Source organism: Triticum dicoccoides, chromosome 3B (genome assembly GCF_002162155.2).
Source record: "Triticum dicoccoides isolate Atlit2015 ecotype Zavitan chromosome 3B, WEW_v2.0, whole genome shotgun sequence".
In the NCBI taxonomy this organism is placed as follows: domain Eukaryota; kingdom Viridiplantae; phylum Streptophyta; class Magnoliopsida; order Poales; family Poaceae; genus Triticum; species Triticum dicoccoides.
This window is the reverse complement of record NC_041385.1, coordinates 824,377,538-824,385,037: the sequence shown is the minus strand read 5'-3', so window position 1 is coordinate 824,385,037 and position 7,500 is coordinate 824,377,538. Positions and strand designations below refer to the sequence as shown.

At 44.6% G+C, this 7,500-nt stretch overlaps 1 long non-coding RNA gene across 1 annotated transcript in view; it reads right to left on the bottom strand.

Moving 5' to 3' along the window:
• Positions 1–7,500, bottom strand: part of LOC119278705 — a 35,388-nt gene that overhangs the window by 1,143 nt on the left and 26,745 nt on the right. The gene's annotated exons all lie outside the window — the stretch shown is intronic.

Genomic DNA, 7,500 nt, shown 5'->3' with positions numbered 1-7,500 from the left:
CTATCATCAAACCATCCTCCCTCCGCTTATCTCTTTCCTTTCTATATGATAAGTCTACTCGCGCCTCAAGGGCCGGTCATTTACGCTCTCCACTGCATGAACAGCATTCCCAACTAGATCTGTACGGCTTCCGTTGTCTCCTTTTCGATTCCCGACTCTAGCTCACAGGTATCCATAAGAGCGACCAGCCCTGAATGCTTAAACCTATCAATCCTCTCCTAAATTTCTTTCTTTTTGTCGTTGGGCAAGGAGCAATCCATTCAGCACTTTCCGATGGGGACCAAAAGCCACTGGGCTACCAAGAAGTCGGATTCAGTTCAGTCCCGTTTTCAAGATCCGGTTCAGTGTTTGGGGATGGCTTGGTCCAAGCCCACATCCATAGTAGATGGACTTGAGCAGGCAAGTATGCCACCTACTGATATGATTGATTATGACAATTATGATATGGACTGGATGGTTGTGCAACCGATTGTACTGACTCGCTTACCCCTGAGAACACCTAAGACATGGGGGTTATTTACGCGAGTAAGCCTAGCAAGGACCAAGATCTCGATCTAGCCTAGTTGGGGCTTTAGAGTCACATGACACAGTACCAAGAACGGGAGAACCAGTAACAATTGATACGGATTTCCAACCAACGGATCTTCTTACCTTTGGACCGGAACCTTTAGCTGTTTCCTACTCGGTCTACAGCTTGGTTTGAAATGAGGGAGCCATACCGTGTGGTTGAAGCAGAGTACCGTTTTGCAGTGGATAGGGCACTATCTCTATTCGTAGCAGCATTGCGTATTGCTCTCACTAGGAAAGGGGGACATAACCCCTACTATAGAGCAGGAATGGAAGGGAATGAGCTTGGCTGCTTCACCCCCCACACTTCTTTATTTCTCCGTGCCTGTATTTAGTTAGTACTTTCGAGTTAAGAGCGAGAAAACGAACTATTTCATTTAATAAAAAAGTGCAACGGCTGTAGGGTGAAAAGGCCATGAGGATGGCTACGGCTTTGAAGCTCCTTTATCTACCATAGATAGAATGGAAGAGTTTTTTCTCACTGCACTGATCCACCAAGGCTAGGGATATCCAATGGGATGGAGCTATTTCCCTTGGCACCTTATAGTCCTCAGACGATGAACAGAGCACTAGATGCCCTAATCTACTCCTATGCTAAGTGTCTTTGTTTGGTTTGATTTCTTGTGAAAGCGGCTAGCCCCATCACTAAAGCATGCCTGTTCCATATGAAAGGTGATGTAGGTAGGGCTGGTAGGGGAAGTAAGAAATAGGTGAGACTCGTTAATGAAACTAGCCTTCAGCCTTAGATTTCTAAGTTCTGTTTCCACCATTACTAGTGTTTCCTTGCTTTTCATAATAGAAAAAGATCAACTAAACCAGAGATTGTCGTAGAGATTGGCAGGACTGGGTATTATTCTGGGCGATGAAATGGATGGAATTTCTTGAAACATAACTCACTTCACTTATAATCGAATTTGGAAAAGGGAGACTAGCTGCTGCAATAAATCAAGAAGAAAGCAGGCGCAAAAGAGAAGCTCAATGAGAGAGATTCTAGACCGGTCATGGTCGGGGCTGATCGATCGCTCCTTAAAAGGGAGTTAACTGCTTCGAACCATACATGAAACTTATCTCATAGAGTGAGCTAGCCCCAGATAGCGAAGGATAGCTATTGACTTATTGGGAAACCCGCCTCCAATACATGCTTATCCCAGACCCCCTATTCCTTCATTTTAGGTTTTCATGGCCGATTCAATAACATAGTTCGCACACCTCTTTTCAATTCTCTAGAGATAGTTGTCATTTATCTCTTCTTCCGGGTCCCTCCTATTTGGTTGGAAGTTTCCTGCTCCAGTTGGGAAAGCAAGTGATTGATTAGTTCCATTGGTCTATTGGCTTCAGCTTCCAGTCTACCTCATTTCTATCAAAATGATCTGGTGTCTATGTCCATGCCTGAGGTTGGTAAACCCTATATCTATTGCAAACGAGCTTTTCGGAAGGGACAGCTTGTAATCCATGACTTACTACTACGAGGATTCTGGCGGAGTGCTTTTCACATATAGATAGGTCGGGACGAAGAAGCTCCGTAGTCAACTAATAGATAGAAAATCACAGTAACCTTTTTCCAACAGTTTCACCATGATAAGAACAACCTTGTCATACATGATAATTATGGGCTTTCTTCCTCCTTCTTTATAGTCTGCAGTTCAATCTGCCAAGTCCGATTCATCTTTTTCCAATACTGCGAGCCAAAGGCACGCTGCTATTTAGTCACAGTCACATGCTCACCCTTGACTCTATAAATAAAACCAGTAGCTTGGGCTAGCGAGTATAGTTCCCTGGCGCCGGGCCCTCAATAAAGTCCATCGTGGCCATATCCCATGGTTTCTCTTTCTTAATGCTGACCCCAATGTTGATCGACCGTGCTTATTATGATATTTTATTCAATTCATACCACTCAAAGCCCAGGCCATTGGCTGCGCCGCTTTCTGCAACTCGTAGTCACAAAACCTTATTAATCTAAGTGATTTCTTGTCAACGGATCGCTATCGCTTACAAGAACGGATGCAGAAATGGGACACCTGAAGGTGAAACAAGAGACTCATACCCATGGTCATCTGATTGATCTACTCGGCTTCGGTACTGAAATGAAAAGGCCAAAGGCTAAACAAAAGACGTTTCGTCTGCTCCAGACGAGGTAAGAGCGAATGATCTTTTTCGTGATTTCCATCGTAAGAAGATCGACTTGTAGAAGTCTAAAAATGGGGAGCAAAGGAAGAGGCAGGCTGAGCTGACTCTTGTTCAATATCATTCTCATGATGTGTGGTGCAAAGAGAAGATTCTTGTGGAAATCCCTTCTTTCTAGCTTGATCAATTTCTGTAAGAATGAAGCTAGTGACATTAAACTTCTGGCTCTTCATTATGAAGTCAACTACATGCCAAGACCCTTTATTCCAAGTAGATTGCATCTGCATTCCCTTTTGAATCAATAAGGTATTGACTGGTTGTTTTCACCTTTCGAACGAAGGCCACTACTCTTTGGAAAAGGTCCACGAGTCGAATCAGTAAATTTCATCAAGAAGATTTATCACCACAGTGGCGTGCTATTTCATTGTTTTGTTATCTAGCCGGGCTAGAGAAGAGCTATCGCCATCATCAAACAAAGAAGCCAAGGACTGGTCAAAAGAGAGGAGGGACCACATTCTCGAATCCACTCATGGAAAATGCCCCACCTCTATCAAATTGGTATTCATCTCGAAGGAAAATAAGAGAGTTTTCTTTTGCCACAATGAGTAAACAACAAGTTTGATTTTGAAAAAGCCCATTCCTTTTTTGGGATAGTTTGCCAAGGAAAGTCGTACGAAGGCAAAGCGGACAACGGGAAAAGGTACCTTTAAACCTCGTTTCAGTACCAATATTCCCGCCTTCAAGGGCATATGAAGGAGCTCCTATTGCTTAAGAAAGTACAGCAGAAATAAAGTCTTTGGGTAGATGAGGTCACTGATTAGCCCGCTGAGCTGCTCTGTCCCCTCTACTGGGATGGGATGGTTTATGCGCTTGTCCCGATGAAGCTTAGGATCCGATAGAAACACGGGGTCAACTAAGGAAAAAAAATGGGAACCTTTGCATGACGCGCCTTCCTCAGGATGTGCGCTCTCTTTTCAGGATTGAGAATGACGACACAGCCTAGAGGTCTTTCGTCTACTTCTTCTGTCCAGGCCTGTTTGTATTCCCACCATACCTTTCCGCATCGTCCTTCTCTATTGGGGGCTCCCAACACCTCAGCCACACATCTTTTTCGTTCGCTCCCCATTTTATTCTCTAAGGAACCCTCTCCTTAATGAGCGTAGATTGATGGAGATGGCTTTTGTACCGGTCAATCTTTATATCCTTTCTGGCATAGTTTTGTAAAAGATCGGCAGGTGATCCGTCCTTTCTCCTCTGCCGTGGTTCATGCATTCTTCCTTTTTGGAAAGCGGATAGGGATCGGGTGAATTAGAGAATAGACAGACATCCGTTGGCATTTCAGCCTTTCTTCTCCTTTCAGGGCCTATCCGAAAGGGAATCCAGTACCTCTTGGTCCTAAATATCAGAATAGGACGCGCAACAACGGAACAACAAGAGCAAGACCGCTCCAAACTAAATCACAGTAGAAGTTATGGCCACTCAGGCTGGACCAAAACAGCAAGCGGAAGGTCTCCGAAAGTCCTACATTAGCACCAAGCCATCCCCCAAGGGAGGGTATAACGGAGTGTGGTAAAATCCAGTTGCTAACGCTCCCGGCTGTGGGTTCTTCACAATTAGCAGGGCTTCTATTCTAGTACAGAGATCACCACTTGTTATGCCAGGGTCTCCTTTTTCGAGTTGGTTACTGTCTTGTTGAGCAACGTTTTCCCGGCAATCTCCGCTTATTAGGGTGGCCTCTAACAGGTCGGGAGAGTACTAAAAATCTGGCTCATACGCCTCGCAAGACTGAACATCTGCGAAAGTCGTCTCGAAGCACTGACTCTCGAGAGAAAGTCTTGCCTACCAGTGACTTATTTTACGGAATAAGAATGCCTACTGTACTAGCTTCTTTCTTGACTCCATTAACTCAGTTTACAGAAAGGAATCCGTCCAGTCCAGTAAGAAGGAATAGAGAAGAAGAAAGTCACTCATCAACTCCTACTTTGGTTATTGAGACTCGCCCGCGTATCTGACCTATGTGTACCTATTCCCTAGCCTAAGTAGCTTACCCACTGTCCTAATAACTGTCTGTCAATCCGGCAGCTTGCCCTACTGCCTATCGACGCTACTGTCCTAAGTCTCCTACTCATATACCCAAGGTCAAAGACTTTGCAGGGCAACAAACTGATTTCGGAATTGCTTAACTGCTGAGAGCTAATATCGGGGAGTGCTCCTCTCCTATGCCGACTTACTAGCCAGGTTGAGCCTTTGAGCCATAAGAGGAGGGAGAATCTGGTTGATTTTCCAGGGAATGATTATATGAATTTCAAGGAGGATATTGTTACCTTCATCAGATTGATTGATAACTGGTCGTCGATTGACAACTACTGCTTTTTCCAGTGAGAAAGGAAGGAGGAAGGGGATCTCAACAAGCCATGGATATATAGCCTACAGCCGAGTCCACAAAGAAGACGGTTTCAAAGCTCGAAGAGCATATTTGTGAGGCTGATCCCTAAGTGCAGAGTTTCATGTGACGAACAACGAAACTCCATTTCTTCAAACACAACCCTGTGCCACCGACAAACGTTTGACTTTGACTGTGTTTTTTTGGGCTATGAAGATTCTACTTATACCCAATGATGGAACATTTTGAAAATATGTTCAACGGGGTCTTAAGAAAGGCAAATTTCAGGCCTGTAGTTTTTAAGATCATCTCGCTAATCGAAAGATGAAGGATAGCGAACACTAGATGGCTAGTGGCCTTATGCAAACAAAGAAGAGGGATGCCTAACCAATTGATCCTAAAAGATCTTATTTGAGATAGGTCAGATTGGACTTAGTGGCCAACGTTAGGGATGGTAGAGTCAATATGGGATGTGGAATTCCAGGAAACGTTCTTATCCGCGCTCACTGATAATGTGAACCTGGTCCTTAGTTTCCTCCAACTGATTCCTGTTTTTTGAGCCTTTTTCAGTAAGTCCTTAATAGCGAAAAATGCTTTGACTCTAAGGGTTACCTTGGTACCTTTATTCGGATATGCTTCTTTTTGGACAGGAGGGGCAGATTGACATTCAGGCAATGGCACATGGATTCTATTGAGAAGGGCTGGCTGCTCTCGACGACGGGGTGGGGGAATGAGATGCTGGGAGATGGGAGTTATTGGTGGATTGAGAGGGGAGCAGATGCGTGGGCTAGTTCAATCTTTTTGCTCCTGCCTTCCTAGCCTTATGGACAGGAGTCCTCTGGCGTAGTCCTGAAACTCTTCCCGCAGCCTTCCTTGCCCTTATTGCCCGGCATACCTCGGAAGGCGTACCCTGGAACCAATTCATTCATCTGCCCTCTTCGCGATAAAGCTTTGCCTTACTTTGCTTGCTGGTTCTAAGCCCACCTCCTTTGCTCTAAACCTTACTTATTCAGGGCAAGATTCGGAACTTAGGGTCACTGCCTTTCATCCGCCTTTCTCTCATATGCTTAGAACCTATCCATAGAAATGGAATTCAAAACTTCGGAATAGTTTCGAGGAGAGCCGAGAGGACACGTTCAAGGAGTAGTGTAAAGTAGCAGACAGAGGGGCGCTCCCGCTTAGGCATTAGGCATTAGGCACGAGAAAGGACATCATTCTCGGCCGTCCCTTCCTTCCCGGAAAAAGGCTCTCTTGCATCTTTTGCTTCCCCACCCGGCCTCTATTCTAGATTCACCGTCTTCGGATGCATCAATTTATTATGCTTATGCCTAATCTTAATACTGGCTAGTTACTTCAATTACCTTACCCCACCGCCCCTCCTTTTAAGGAGGTTTCAGAGCACCCAGTCACAGCTCGTCACAAGAAAGGATTGATGGTCGAGTCCCCGTGCATGAAGTCAGTGGATTCGAGTGAACTGACCGTACTACAAATCGACATACTTGAGGAAGCTTCTTACTAAACCAAAGAAAGGGCAGCTCCAGTTGTGTTGTCGATTCCCTTCTCCCGAGAGCTTTCACACTCTGGGATGGGAGTCCCTTCCAAGACTTGACCAAAAGCTCCCCACAATTTCTTGATTTGAAGCAGTTCGGAGGCCTTCTTCTAGTTACGATTCGCCCTCGTCTGTCACTATAGATGTTCTAGCTTTAGTCTTTAGTGTCATTTCGAGTTATGCATTTGGAATGCTCCCCTTCCAAGCAAACTAAACTAACCTTGCTAAGTGCTAGCCAGGTGAAAGTGCTTTTCGCTAGTAGTTTTGGTGTTCTCTTCCCTTTAATCCAATTGAATCAATCGATCAGAAGAACAAGAACAAGAAGGCACTGTACTTTTAATAGGCCCTACTTCCGAGACCTCTATCTCTATTTATTTTCATTCTTCCCTTTGGTCAGATACTAGAATATAGTATTTTTATTGGACATCCTCCTCACTATTGAAATTAGGGAAAACCCGATCAGTAAACTATTGCATCTAAGGGAACAGAGCAGCAGATCCCGGGATAAGAAAGATACAGAAATATGGAACTTCACTGCCTTACTTGGAAAGCTAAGCAGGTTATTGACCCACTAATATTACCTTCCCTCAAACCTTCCACTGAAAAGAGCAGATCCCAGAAAAAAGGATAGCGAATGATCGATTCACCATTGATAGCATTAACCCTAAAAGGAGGGATGAAGCACATGCCACCACATCCACTAAAGAGAAGGAAAAGAGAAAAGAGAGGCGCCAGGTCCAAGAAGGTATGGAAAAGGCATTAGAGGTTTGATTCGCTCAAGGTTTTGAACAACAAGTCAGGTAAACCACCAGTTAATACCAACCACGGTTGACTTGATTTTCGATAGATTGAAATGCTTTCAAATTCAGCATGGTTG